The sequence below is a fragment of the Panicum virgatum genome, chromosome 9N, assembly GCF_016808335.1.
Source record: "Panicum virgatum strain AP13 chromosome 9N, P.virgatum_v5, whole genome shotgun sequence".
Classification (NCBI taxonomy): Eukaryota; Viridiplantae; Streptophyta; class Magnoliopsida; order Poales; family Poaceae; genus Panicum; species Panicum virgatum.
The window spans coordinates 32,802,677-32,817,611 of NC_053153.1; the positions used below are offsets into that span (position 1 = coordinate 32,802,677).

At 42.4% G+C, this 14,935-nt stretch overlaps 2 long non-coding RNA genes across 2 annotated transcripts; both read right to left on the bottom strand.

The window, feature by feature from the left end:
* Positions 1–3,275: 3,275 nt before the first annotated feature.
* Positions 3,276–5,302, bottom strand: LOC120693035. The gene is made up of 3 exons (XR_005682828.1): positions 3,808–5,302; positions 3,551–3,719; positions 3,276–3,458 (listed from the first exon to the last, which is right to left on the bottom strand). It is a non-coding gene; the product is annotated as an uncharacterized LOC120693035 (long non-coding RNA).
* A 2,003-nt stretch (positions 5,303–7,305) lies between these two features.
* Positions 7,306–9,550, bottom strand: LOC120693034. The gene is made up of 2 exons (XR_005682827.1): positions 9,055–9,550; positions 7,306–7,658 (listed from the first exon to the last, which is right to left on the bottom strand). It is a non-coding gene; the product is annotated as an uncharacterized LOC120693034 (long non-coding RNA).
* Positions 9,551–14,935: the final 5,385 nt, after the last annotated feature.

Here is a 14,935-nt window from a genome sequence, read left to right on the forward strand (position 1 = left end):
CGGACTGCGCACGCTCATATTACGTGCGAAATTCGCGTGACTTGTGACTTGCGACGATGCGTGTGTGCGAGGGCCTCCTAGCTGTTCAACACTTTTTTCCTTTAATTTTTGGGCGCAAAACCATTTAGTACCGGTCGGTGTTACCGACCGGTACTAAATGTTCCCTTTAGTACCGGGCGTTTTGGCCGGTACTAAATGGTGTGCCATTTAGTACCGGCCAAGCGGTACCGGTCAGCCACCCGGTACTAAAGGAGGGTTGCTGACCGGTACTAATGTGAGATTTTCTAGCAGTGGTGGCGTGGCGGAAACACTACATAATATTTGAATCAGAATCCAAGTCATTCGATCATGATCCTCGAGAGTCACCGGAGAGGGACCTACCTCCTTCACCAATGTCTGAAAAAGCCCGGCACCTCAAAGGGAGCAAAGTCCACGAAGTCCGTCTCCTCAAAGGGAGCAAACTGCTCCTAGCCCTCCGAAAAAAAGGCGAACATCATCGAGAACACATAAGTTATCATCTCAGAATTAATATTCAGAATCGGCAGAAAAGCCAGAGGCACCATGTGAAGCGATAGGCAAGAAACAGGTGAGTGGAAGCATAACAACGCTCCTCGAAGGAAAAGGAAAGAAAGGAGAGAAGGACTTCATAGTCCCCAAAGATGCAATGGACCATTTCTTAAACTTAATGAAAGTGCCGCAAACTGGAAATCTGCGAACTTCGCCTTCAGACTATGAGCGAACTTTGAATATGGAGAGGTGGCGCACAGGAACCCGAGCTGTACACAAGTTAAATGTAGCTTAACAGGCCGCATTTTGTGAACAAAACAACATGACAGAGTTAGATCTTCTTTGAATTGAGTATGGAGAAGATTGGTAGAAACAACCATTGTCAGTAGCACTGTTTACCTGGCAATGTGAATTGGGGAAAGATCTGGTGGCCCCAGAACAAATACCGATGCTACCCACAAGAATGCGACAGTTGCATTCTTGGTACAAGATGCAAAAAGGCTGTTTGGGGCAAGATGTCTTGATGAAGATCTTCATAAGGGAGGAGACATAGTGGGGGTTGAATTCGAGCACTTGTATCATTTCTACCATCAGACTGCTCTCGACGTCTCAATCATGACCTTGTGGATTGTGTAAGTATCCTCACTAATGATCATTCGTCGTCATTTATCACTCACTAGCATGTTTAACTTTTCATCATTCTTTTCTAGAATGGAGTCACACAAATGTAGACGAAGTGGGATTAACAATATAGGCTTCTTGGACCCTAGCACTGTACATGAGAACTCAGTTCACTTACCAAGTACCGTTGACTACTTGTACAATGCTTTCCTCTCTATGCAGGATAAAAGATCCATACTTCTTTCATAAAATTGCTTGTAAGTTTGTTTTTTAATTCCATATCAATGTTATGGTCACTACGGTTAATATTAATTTGCTTTGTTGTGTCTTATATACAGTTATCATCATATCCTACTCAATATCCGCCTTATCGATAGTCGAATCAAGATTTATGACTCACGAAAGAGGCCATTATCACTAATCCAGCCCATCATTGATGCCCTCAATAATAAGTAAAGCAAGTGAATTTATTTAATATTTGAATTTCATGTATCTTATTCATGCAATTTCTCTTTCATAATTTCGCCCATATATAGGGCCTTCACTAAGTACTGTAAGAAAAGTAAAATCCATAGACCTTTTTTGGGAGACTTCACTGTAGATGAGGCTAAATACATCCTCAAGCAGCCTTCAGGCAACAATCACTACGGGTTCTATGTAATGCATTACATGCACTGCTACACCGGTGATCACAGAAGCGCCGCAATGGTTTGTATGAAATGGTTTCATATTAATATGTGTTTTTGTGTCTTGATTTATTTAACTTGTCTAATATCATGTTATTGTGTCATATTTTTCAGAACACCGAGTTCAGTAGTACAGGTGAATTGCTCATGGGCGAGCTAGTAGCACTTCAAGAGCAACTAGCCGGATGGCTCGTGGACTACGTGTGAAGCCAGGATCTGAGTATAGCATAATCTAGGTGTAATGCATAGATTGTATCGTTCTTGTCAAATATTGTAATATATTTGGTGTATGGACTAGATATTCTTAATCTTGATGTATGGACTCTATGTTCTTAATCTTGATGTATGAACTCTTTCATTTAATTTCAATGTATAATATCTTATGGTTGAATTCTACTACTATAATTATATATTATATATACTATACAAATGGTGCAGTATTAATATATGAATATATTTTTATGGGAAAAAGATCTTCACCGCCAGTTCAAACCGTTGGTGATGAGTGATGATCAGCGCCAGTTCGTAACTGGAACCGGCGGTGTTGATGTCCCCATCACCAACGGTTCTATACACGAACCGGCGGTGATGCTAACTCATCACCAACGGTTCGCGCTATCATCACCAATGGTTTGCGAACCGGCGGTGATGAGGCCCCCCATCACCGCCGGTTGTAGAACCAGCGGTGGAAGCCCCTCTCATCAACATCGACATAAATCCAACGCCCCCCGAACCGTTGGTGATGCCCATTTCGAACCGGCGGTGCTGGGGGGCGCTGGAGTAGTGAAACAACCCTCCAGTTAGTACTGGCCAGGTGGTACCGGTCAGCTTGACCGATACTAACATTGCTATTTGCCCGTTACTAATGAGTATATTTCTAGCAGTATTAGGATATTTCTAGCAGTAGAGTATACTTCTAGCAGGATATTTCTAGCAATAGCAGGACTGATAGAATGGAAGCTATTTCTTGTCGCACTACTCCAGCGCCGCCCATCACCGACAGTTCGAAATGGGCATCACTAACGGTTTGGGGGCGTTGGATTTATGTCGATGGTTATGGGAGGGGCTATCACCGCCGATTCTCCAACCGGCGGTGATGGAGGACCTCATCACCGCCGGTTCGAAAACCGTTGGTGATGTTAGCGCCAACCGTTGGTGATGAGTTAGCATCACCGCCGGTTCGTGTATAGAACCATTGGTGATGGAAAATCAACACCGCCGGTTCCGGTTACGAACCAGCGGTATTCGTCACTCATCACCAATGGTTTGAACCGGCGGTGAAGACCTTTTTCCCATCAAAAAAATATATTCATATATTCATACTGCACCATTTGTATAGCATATATAATATATAATTATAGCAGCGGAATTCAACCATAAGATATTATACATTGAAATTAAATAAAAGAGTTCATACATCAAGATTAAGAACGTAAAGTCCATAAATAAGAATTAAGAACATCTAGTCGATACACCAAATATACTACAATGTTTGACAAGAACGATACGATCTATGCATTACACATAGATTATGCTATACTCAGATCCTGGCTTCACAACGTAGTCCACAAGCCATCCGGCTAGTTCCTCTTGAAGTGCTACTAGCTCGCGCATGAGAAATTCACCTGTACTCAACTCATTGTTCTGAAAAATATAACACAATAATATGATATTAGACAAGTTAGATAAGTCAAGACAGAAGAACACATATTAATATGAAACCATTTCATACAAACCATTGCGGCGTCTCTTTCATCACCGGTGCAGCAGTGCATGTAATGCATTACATAGAACCCGCAGTGATCATTGCCAAAAGGCTGCTTGAGGATGTATTTAGCCTCATCTACAGTGAAGTCTCCCCAAAAAGGTCTATGGATTTTTTTCTTACGATACTTAGCGAAAGCCCTATATATGGGCGAAATTATGAAAGATAAATTGCATGAGTAAGATACATGACATTCAAATATCACATAAATTGGTTTGCTTTACTTACTTGTTGAGGGCATCAATGACAGGATGGATTAGTGATAATGGCCTCTTTCGTGAGTCAGAAACCTCGATTCGACTATCGCTAAGGCGGATATCGAGTAGGACATGATGATAACTGTATATAAGACACAAAAAAGCAAATTAATAATAACCGTGGTGAGCATAACTTTGATATGGAATTAAAAAACAAACTTACTAGCAATTTTATGAAAGAAGTATGGATCTTTTATCCTGCATAGATAGGAAAGCATTGTACAAGTAGTCAACAGTACTTGGTAAGTGAACTGAGTTCTCATGTACAGTGCTAGGGTCCAAGAAGCCTATATTGTTAATCCCACTTTGTCTACATTTGTGTGACTCCATTCTAGAAAACAATGATGAAAAGTTAAACATGCTAGTGAGTGATATATGACGATGGATGATCATTAGTGAGGTTACTTACACAGTCCACAAGGTCATGATTGAGACGTCGAGAGCAGCTTGATGGTAGAAATGATACAAGTGCTCGAATTCAACCCACACTATGTCTCCCCCTTATGAAGATCTTCATCAAGATATCTTGCCCCAAACAGCTTACCATTTTGCATCTTGTACCAAGTATGCAACTATCGCATTCTTGTGGGTAGCATCCGGATTTGTTCTGGGGGTTGCAAATCTTTCCCCAATGCAAATTGCTAGGTAATCAGTGCTACTGGCAATGGTTGTTTCCACCAATCTTCTCCATACTCAATTCGAAGAAGATCTAACTCTATCATGTTGTTTTGTTCACAAAATGCGGCCCGTTCAACTACATTTAACTTGTGTACAGCTCGGGATCTTGCCTGCCACTTCTCCATACTCATAGTTCTCTCATAGTCTAAAGGCGGAGGTCGCGGATTTCCAGTTTGTGGCACTTTCATTAAGTTTAAGAAATGGTTCATTGCATCTTTGGGGACTATAAGGTCCTTTCCTCCTTTCTTTCCTTTTCCTTTTCCTTCGAGGAGCGTTGATATGCTTCCACTCACCTGTTTCCTGCCCGTCCCTTCACATGGTGCCTCTGGCTTTTCTGCCGATTCTGAATATTGCTTCTGAGATGATAACTTATGTGTTCTCGATGATGTTCGCCTTTTTTCAGAGGGCTAGGAGGAGTTTGCTCCCTTTGAGGTGATGGACTTCGTGGACTTTGCTTCCTTTGAGGTGTCGTGCTTGATTCCCTTTCAGACATTTTTGAAGGAGGGAGGTCCCTCTCCGGTGACTCTCGAGGATCATGATCGGATGACTCAGATTCTGATTCAAATATTATGTAGCGTTTCCGCCATGCCACAAAGCCTCAAATGTTATCCCCTAGCAACTTGCTGTCATCAACGGGGATTTCCAACTCCACATTTCTGTATTTCCTCTTAGCAAGAGAATCAATAGTAACCTTTGCATATCCATCAGGTAAAGGGCAACTATGCAGCTTAACCCCTTCGCCGGTTGGCCAAGCCTGACCTACAGCCACCTTCGTATCAAAGAACTTTTGTTGGTTGTGTGATCTTATCCACATGGAAGGTGACTCCAACATCCTCCTTAGGCAACGCAGTGCTTCCACAGCTACTCCGAACCAACCCTGGTGGATTTGCAATATCTAGCGCAGCATCTCTAATTGCTTCTCCTGGTGCCAAGGGAGCACCATGGGAAAATGATTCCACAAGCTCAGCCCGAAACTTCTCATTCGTTGCATTTACTTCTTCACGGACAACCTGTAAAAGACTATGCCACTCGGCCTCTCGTTGAGCATTCCTCCTCCCACGGCTCATGTATGTGCCCAAATATTCATGGAAGGCAACCCCCCATGGAACATTGCCGGTCCGACATGTGCGGCCGGGGGGAAGCTGACTCCAACATCCTCCTCAGGCAACGCAGTGCTTCCACAGCTACTCTGAACCAACCCTGGTGGACTTGCAATATCTGGCGCAGCATCTCTGATTGCTTCTCCTGGTGCCAAGGGAGCATCACGGGATACCACAAGCTCAGCCCGAAACATCTCATTCGTTGCATTTACTTCTTCACGGACAGCCTGTAAAAGACTATGCCAGCCGGCCTCTCATTGAGCATTCCTCCTTCCACGGGTCCTGTATGTGCCCAAATATTCATGGAAGGCAACCCCACATGGAACATTGCCGGTCCCACGTGTGCGGCTGGGGAACATCTCGATTGCCGATCCCATGGAACATCTCGATCATCACAATTAATAAATATCCTATAAATGAATTAAGAAAGATCCCTTACAACACAATCATCGCAATTATGACAACAATCTAACCATAAAGAGCTAGTTCTTACCTTGAATCAAGTATGTGAAGTCTAGCCCTCAAAATTTAATGAGCCTCCATGATGACTTCATGATGAGTGTTCATGAGAAATTATCCTAAAGTGAAGAAAAAGAGACTTTCCTTGATCAATTCATCACAAAATGAATGACTAGTCCTAAGATAAAGGCTATGAATTAAATGGATTGCTAGCTACAAATTTAGCACAAGTTGGTGCACTCAAACAACAAAAAAGAAGCCCCAATGATGAGAAATGATCCAAAAATGGAGAAAAAAGCCCTCCATGATTAATTCATCATGAAATGCATGATTAATCCAAAGAAAATGGGTACAAAGCCAATGAATTGATGGTTACTAACCTTAGAATAAGTTGGTGGAGCCAATACATCAAGAATGGCGAGGTTTCATAAGAATTTCGGCAAAATCCGGCCGCAACAATGGAGGAGAGAGGTGTGGCCGTCGGGTTGGAGAAGAAAGGTGGTGGGAGAAAGAAGGGGTTGGGATTTTATACTGTACAGACTCATCACCGCCGGTTCATAACACGAGCCGACGGTGATGCTTCCTATCACCGCCGGCTCGTGTTACAAACCGGCGGTGATGCGTTCGCAGGCCATCACCAACGGTTCGTAACACGAACCGGCGGTGATAGGCAGCATCACCGCCGGTTCCAACGGCCACTACGGCATGCCTCATCACCGCCGGTTCGTGTTGAACCGGCAGTGATATCCCGTTTGCGATGACCAATTCTCTAGTAGTGTCGGTTGTTCGAAAACCACCGGGAATTATAGAAACCATCAGGAATGTGCTATTTTCCGGTACGGTTGTGAAACTACTAGAACTACTCGCCATCCACAGGCATAGAGCGAGAAGCAATGAAACTCTCTCGGAGCCCCTGTAACGTGCCGCTAAACTCTAGTGGTGCATTTCCTCCTAGAGTGCAGCTAGCAATGCCAACCAATTAGGAGTCGTATAAAAAAATGCACTGTAGACAATGCTTCTAAATTATTCTAAGTCGCAAGAATGTAATGATAGGGAGTCTGAGTCCTTTCCTGAGTAGGTCATCCACCCTTGTACGCCGCTGTGGAGATAGAGCATGTAGTCCTACTTTCTGCAGCAACTCGAACCAGAATTGTCGCGAAAAACGGAAGAGATGAGCAGACATAATCTCTTGGTTCACAAACGTACTTAGATAATAAGGACCTCAGACGTAATTAACCAAAGTTAAATGCGATTGACAACCAGCACCCGCACACTCTGACTTGATGTTAGGGCATGCACAAAGGTCTAGACAGCTGCTGTCTATTTGTCACACACGGACAGCTAAACTGACAGTTTGTACAACGAGTTATCTGTTTAGCTGTCTGCTAGGTATTTAATTCACTGTTTGACACATGAATCATGATAATCTAGTGCATAATTTGATATTTGTAGCCATTGTGTTGTATACATGGAAGAATACTTGATATATCAAAAAGAAGATGACAATTCACATTTGCAGAAGATGCTCGGTTCACAAAAATCCAGCAGATCCTCAAACACCAGGTCCAAATGCTTCCCTCTGCAACTGAAAATTAATTGGCATTTCAGAATTTGCAACTTAAGTTCAACTTACGAAATTCACAGTGCTAACTGAAATACAGGTTCATTGATAGTTGTGAGGAAATATTTTCAGTTCACACAGCAATAGTCATCAATTCACAGCACGCGACACTTCATTTCTAATCAGCAAAACTCTATGAGCACAAGCAAATTGTTCCAAAGAGACAAATTTATGACATGAGCAACATTTATCAAGACTTGATCAGGAATAATCTGAAAGTAACACAGATATAAGATGAAGCAGTCAAGGGGATAATTCATTGGTGTAGTTAGTCACCAAATGTTGTTTGCTGCTAGCCTGCTACCTGCTAGACAAGTTCTGATACTCATGGACATGGGTGAAGCGATTTAACTTATTCCCTTTTTTCTTTAAACATGGCGTTGTGCACTGCACAATGAGGGATAACCATGTGATCTTACAATCTGCATATAATTGGTGTGAATGTAGTTTGTAACAGTATAAAATTACACAGAAGCATAGACAACATTGGAGACATGGGAAAAGCTAGACCAGCAGCCAGCTGTTTGGAGACTAGAAGCTGAAAGGAAGTTCTTTTTTTTTTCACCAAGTGATGTGCAAATACTGGAGTTGCAGTCAATGGTACAAGGACGTTTACAATAATACTTTTAATCTAAAGATTTGAGTTTCTCTGCACATGGTTAAACTACATGTTGAGTAAGTTTGGTCGAGTTTACAATTTATTGCAAACATTTCATAAACCCAACATGATCCTTATCCTTTTGCACACAAAGTCCCAGTGTTCTGAAGGACATTCATACTAGATGAGTAGCACACTGGAAGATGGTGTATCTTCTTTTTTTTTAAGTTTATTCATATAATTTTCAGTTCACCTTGGAGTTTTTTTTTTGTTGGTTCAAGAGTACAGTCATTTATACTAGGATATACTGTTTCAACTTTGGAATACTTCCTCAAATTAACTGAACTTTTTATCCATTTTCCCTTGAATACTGTGGCCGGGAATCACCTGTTTTGCACTAATTCATACCCGCAAACAGATGCCATCATTTTAAAGATAAGCAATGCTGGCATTTACAATAGGTGATGTTTGAACAAGTTGGTGTGAACTTCCATCTTTATATTTTCTAGATAGCATCTGGAACCAATGTCCAACTGCCAAGCTGCAAGGCATGCAAGTGACGAAGAAATGTTGAATCTTTTTTCTTTTCAGTGCTCAAAACGTTCAGACTGTTAGCATGTGCTAGTTTGGCTAATACCACAGATGCAGCGTTTACTTCAGGATGTTGCTACTCCCTAAATTAACACTGAAGACAGACTGAAGTCCAGTAAATTGAGGAATAGTGATAAACATTGAGGAAAATTGAGGATGAATCATCAGTACCATGTTGCAGGATTTGAATTCAGCATCCATGGTTGAGACATCGAGCTGCTGTCGAAGAAGCTGCCGGCACCGTCGAAGAAGCAGCTTCCGTCGGAGAAGGAAGTCGGAGGAGTAGCTGCGCCATAGCCACTTGCCTCGTTCTGGTCCGGCACCTGGGCGGCGCGGCCGGAAGTCACTTGCTCCGGCGTCGCCGCAGCTCCCCCGCCTTCCCCTTCCGCGCCGCCGCTGTTTTCGTCGCCGATGCCGCCGAGGAGCCTCGACTGCGCCACAGCAGCTTTCCGCTCCCGCAATGCCTACGGCTTGAGCAACTCTCGAGCCTCCGCCGCTGCCTGCTTCTCTTCCTGCCGCATGGCCACCGCCACTTGTAGATAGCGTTGAATGGCCAGGGATTTTGGGGTTATTTCAATGGCTCTTGGAGGAGGATTTCATAGGAGAAGAATGGCGCGACGATTTGCTGCGGTCGGCCCTAAGCAGCCTTTCCTCGCGGTCGACGACCGCACATGGGTGGGCTACCACAGACCCCAATAATTCACCACCGTCTTCCTCCTCCCATGACGCAGATTCTTCCTCCATTCCTTCCGTGTTCTCTTGCCTCCTTTCTCCTCCTATGTTCCTTCCTCCGGGTCCGCTTCCATTTCCTCTCTTCTGAAGCGCTGCCGCCTCCCCGCCGCCGCCTCTCCCTTCCTCCTTTGAAGCCGCGCTCCCTCTCCTACTAAGCGCCGCTACCGGCCTCTCCTGAGCGCCGCCGCCGCTGGTCCGCGCTCCACCGCCGCGCTGCCGCCGGATCCGCCTCCCTGGGTGCGGCGGCCGCCGACTCCCTAGGCCCCGCGCTCCCCCGCTAGCGGGGAGGACAACGGGGCCGTGCGCTGCCCCGCCCGTGAGGAGGACGACGGGACGATGTTTTATTTTTTATTATTTTTTTAATTTTTTACCTGAGATTTTTTATTTTTTATGCAAATTTATCATAGGGGTAGTGTGACGGCCAAGGTTTTTAAATAGCCAACTTAGGGTAATTAGAACCAAATTATGCATCATGTGATTGAATTGCTTGAAAAAGGATTTTTTTTAAATATAAAGGTTATAGGTGTAATTATGATTTTATGCAAGGCCCTTTCTATAGTTATGTTGAATAGGTTGTGTAATTATAGCTTTTGTGGAGGGTCTTTTTGCAAAATTTCAGTGCATTTATTGCATGGCAGCAAATGTTGCTTTGAAGTCTAAATTTGAAGTGAAATTGCATTGAAAAAGACAAAATTCCTAGAATTTAAAATCCCTTTTATGTTTTCAAAATTAGCTCTTGAATCTTTGATCAAATAAATTTTTGCCCAACATCAAAGTTGTAGATCTTGAAAAATTGAACAACTTTCATGTTGGTCACTTTTTCATTTGAGCTCTATTTTAAAAGTTATCGCTGGTTTACAGACTGGTCCCTGGAATTTTTGGAAATAGCGTTTAGGTCCCTGTCTTCTGCCCCAGCCTGCCTGCTCTGCTTCCCGCGCCGCCGAACCGCGCCGCCCGCCGCCTCCCCGGCCAACTCCAACTTCGCCTTTGCTTCGCGCTGGCACCCACGAGTCGCCCCGGAGCCGACCCACCGCCCTCCTTGCTCGCGCTGGTGCTCCCCTACGGTAGCGAAAATGGTCTCTCATGCCATATTTCAATATAATGTTTTGGCGATTGATGACACACACAACACTTGGACTAATATGATTGTTAAGATGAACATTCCCAGGCTTTTAGGTTCAAGTGATGACAAAGAGAAGATAGGCGTAGCTAGGCCCGAAGGGCCGCCCCTACGGGGAGCACCGGAAGAACCGACGCCAGGGCATCGGAGCATCCGGTGGTAGTCGGAAGAACCGACGCCATGACGATCTTTGTCATCACTTGAACCTAAAAGCCTATGAATGTTCATCTTAACAATCATATTAGTCCAAGTGTTGTGTGTGTCATCAATCGCCAAAACATTATATTGAAATATGGCATGAGAGACCATTTTCGCTACAATCTCCCCCTTTTTGGTGATTGATGACAACACAACCAAAACAAGCAAGATGAATTGCAAGGATATGAAATTGATACCAATTTGAAAAGTTAGAAACTACTTAGCTTGCTTGGATGACATTTCAATGCTCATTTTAAAAAGGCCTTGATACCCATTGTAGAAAGAATTGTAGAACAAAGGATTGAGTGTGGTTTGAACCATATGAGCAATGAAAAATTTGTACCTTAGTCCATGGGATCATCAAATTGCACTTCTCCCCCATATTGACTAAGTACCTCCCCCTATCACCATGCATCCTTTTGCATTGCATATTCCATTTCTCCCCCTTGCTAATGGCATCATTTGCTTGCTTTTAGGGTACATTTCTCCCCCTTTGTCATCAAACACCTAAAAGCTTCCTCTAACCACTAGCAACAAAGAGCATTAGTAGCAAAAGAAATTTACTAGCGATAGAGTGTTTTACCTAGCCATGCCTCCCTATATCATTTATCTCTTTAACCTTTGGGAGTTATGGCTTGATCGTTTTCTTCCCTTGTCCAAATTTTCTTGATCAATTGATACCAAATGTAGGGTTAATTGCAATGTGCATTATCTTGGTATCGAAGGATTGAGTGTATTCCCATATGGACAAAAAGGAGTGTGACTACAACAAATATCACTTTGAAAGTATGTTAGTCACAAAAACACAAGCTATAGAGTTAGCTCCCCCTAAATGTGTGCAATAGTGTTTGACTCACTTTAAACAAATGTATGCACTTGTAATTCACATAATGGGGATCAAACTCTATAACTTGAAAACATGACACCAAATGAATACCAAAAAAATAGGATTGATACCGATTGTAGACTTTGGTATTTCCTTTCGAAAACATGTGTCATGGTGAAGCAACGGTTTTCGCCCATGTAGGTTGCATTAGATAAGAAGTTAGTACCAAAACAACCTACCATATGATATTTCTAGGAAAGCATATCAAAAGAAAGATACCAATTGTAAATACCAATTGTAAAGATGAGATCATGCAATACTAGAGAGGCATTGAGCTACAATGATGCATGAAGGATATCAAATGAATTGAGATCATCCTTTTACCTTGCTCATTACCTCATATGTAGGGGAGGGGAATTTGGGTCACTAATCTTTTATCCACAACTTGACTTTACTTCATCTTTTCATGATGCATCCCTACTTATGCATCCCAAACCTTGTCAAGCCTCCAAATTCCCCGTAGCTTGAAAGCTTACTACCATCCAATGATGGCTTGACCTCCCTCTAAAACCATGATTCCCCCTTTGATTCTCCCTCATGACTTGATTCACTTGAGTATTTCTCCTTGAGAAAATATCTTTCTTTGATCCACATTTCTCTCCCTTTGGAATCAAATCTCTTAAAAGGTCTTGCTCCTAAAAAGGTCTTGCAAAACAATATAGCTCAAAACAAGATTAGTATCCTAGGGAGTTAGTTCCATGACTCATGATCCAATTGTATGATATCAATGAAGATACCAATTGAGAATTTACTATGGTGGATCACAAAATCATGAAACTAGCATGACATGAGCTAAGCTTTCCACAAGTATGTGCACAAAAGATAATGTGAAAATCAAGTGCACAACTAGAAGTTATAACTAGAAAGCTTAGATCATATCATGCACGGAGGTAGCTCAAAAAATGTAAGGAATTGACAATTATACCAATTGAATGAGTTTAGAACCTTGCATACCTCCGGGGGATTTTTTTTGTTTACCTTGCATGTACCAATTGAAAGTGACTTGCAACCAATTGAAAGTCTTTGAAAGAAGAGTACTTGGTACACCAAGGTTGAGCAAATGTATGAGCACATAGCCTATGAACTTAGATATGAGCATTTAAATTCAATAGAGTATGGCTCAATATGCATGAAAGCACAATTTATCTAACCACTCTTATAGAGTTGTTTGTTCACATTGATTGTGAGAAAACATTCTCTTAGAGTGTTAATTCCACGTGAGACTACAAAAGATAAGCTAGCAAACATGTTAGTCTCAAAATCACAAGCTATAAAGTGAACTCCCCCTAAATGTGTGCATTTAGTGTTTGAATCACCAAGCAAATGTATGCACATTGATTTTGACACAATTGGGAAGTTTACCCTATAGCTTGTGTTCATAGTACACATATGAAATACATACCTCATGAAGTCCGTGTACCATGAAAGGTAACCTTGTGTATCTTTCTACACACTTATCAAACTATGTAGGTTGCTCATGGGTTAGAGTCATGGCACAAGCAACCCACCATATATATAACACTAGGAGATGTAAAACAAGCAATCATCCTAGCAAAAGCAATGGAGCTACATGATGCTTGAATTGAAAACTAGCTACCATTACCTTATGGGTGACTTGGGCAACAAATGTCCAAGTTGTGAGCTTAGCTTATTTTGGCTTGAACCTTCACTTTAACTTTTAAGCTAAGCATCCAAATCCCCCGTTGCACTTGTTTGGTGCCTAAGTCTTAGGAACCCAAACCTTTTGAGAGCCATCCATGATATGAATAATATCCTTGGGCACCCAAATAGGTTGGTTCCAACCATATGTTCTCCACCCCATGACATGAGCTACCACCTTGCCGTTTTTCTTCTTCTCAAGTATGTAGTGGTTGCTCTTTTGCTTGTTCTTGTGGGTGGGCTTGGTGTACATGTAGGATGCCTTCAAGTATGGAGATGTGTTTTTCTTGATCTCCTTAGCCTTCTTGTTCTTGTTCAAGTTCTTGGGCTTGCTATTTTCTTTGCCCTTTGCTTTGCCCTCTTTCTCCTTGCATTGGTAGGACTTGTGGCCTTCTTTGTGACACTTGAAACAAGTCACGATTTCTCCCTTCTCAAGCTTCTTCACGCCCGCGGAGGTGTTATCTTGAGAAGGTTGGACTTGCTCTTGAGTGTACTTTCCTTTGAGCCGCCTCAAGTCCGTCATTAGCCTTTCTACCTCTTGTTTAAGCTCATCATTTTCTTTAGCAATGAGATCATCACATGTTTCTACAATCACATTCTCATTGCAAGGGGTTAGATCACAAGAGGTAGACGCATCTACCTTGTTAATAGAGATAGTACAAAGAATATTGTAAGGAAAAGATTTATCCGATGATGATTCACTTTTGGATTCAAGACTCTCATATTTCATTTTAAGTTCTTTATGCTCATTGTCTAATAAATTGAATTTGTTTAACAAGTTCTCATATCTTGAGATAAATGAAGCATGAAGTTTTTCTTTAGCCTTGAGAGTTTTGATTTCTTCATTTTGTTTAGTGAGATATTCTTGTTGATTATGGAGAAGTGTCATCATCTCACACATTTCATTGGTTTCAACATCGGATTCATCATTGGAGGAGGAGTCATCACTTACATCGTTATTACCTAGTGCCATAAGACACATGGGTGGTGGTGATAATCTCCGAGGGCGTTGGGTGGTGGAGCTCTTGAAATTTTTCTTGTGACTTGAGCTTTCACCACTTATCTTGGGTTTGTAGATGGCGGAGAGAGCTTGAGGTTTTGACTTGTTCTTTTTCTTCGCCATCTTCTCCATCCCAACCGCACTTCCTCTAATGAGTGTTTTGTACCCAAGCTCATAGAGCTTATGTACATGCTCGGCAATCTTGCGGTGATGGTATAGCACAGCCCTTGGATATTCTTCATCACTTGAGCTTGATTCATCATCACTCTCTTCCTCATCCTCTTCTTCTTCTTCTTCTTCTTCACTTGAGCTTGATGAGTCTTGTCGCCTTGGTTGATGCTTGCATGAGTGCTTGGTGGCGAGACTCTTTTTGCTTGAAGAAGAGGTGGACTCTTGCTCTTTCCTCTTTGTCATCCCCATACTATATTCATGGGCAATGATTTGATTGATGACTTGG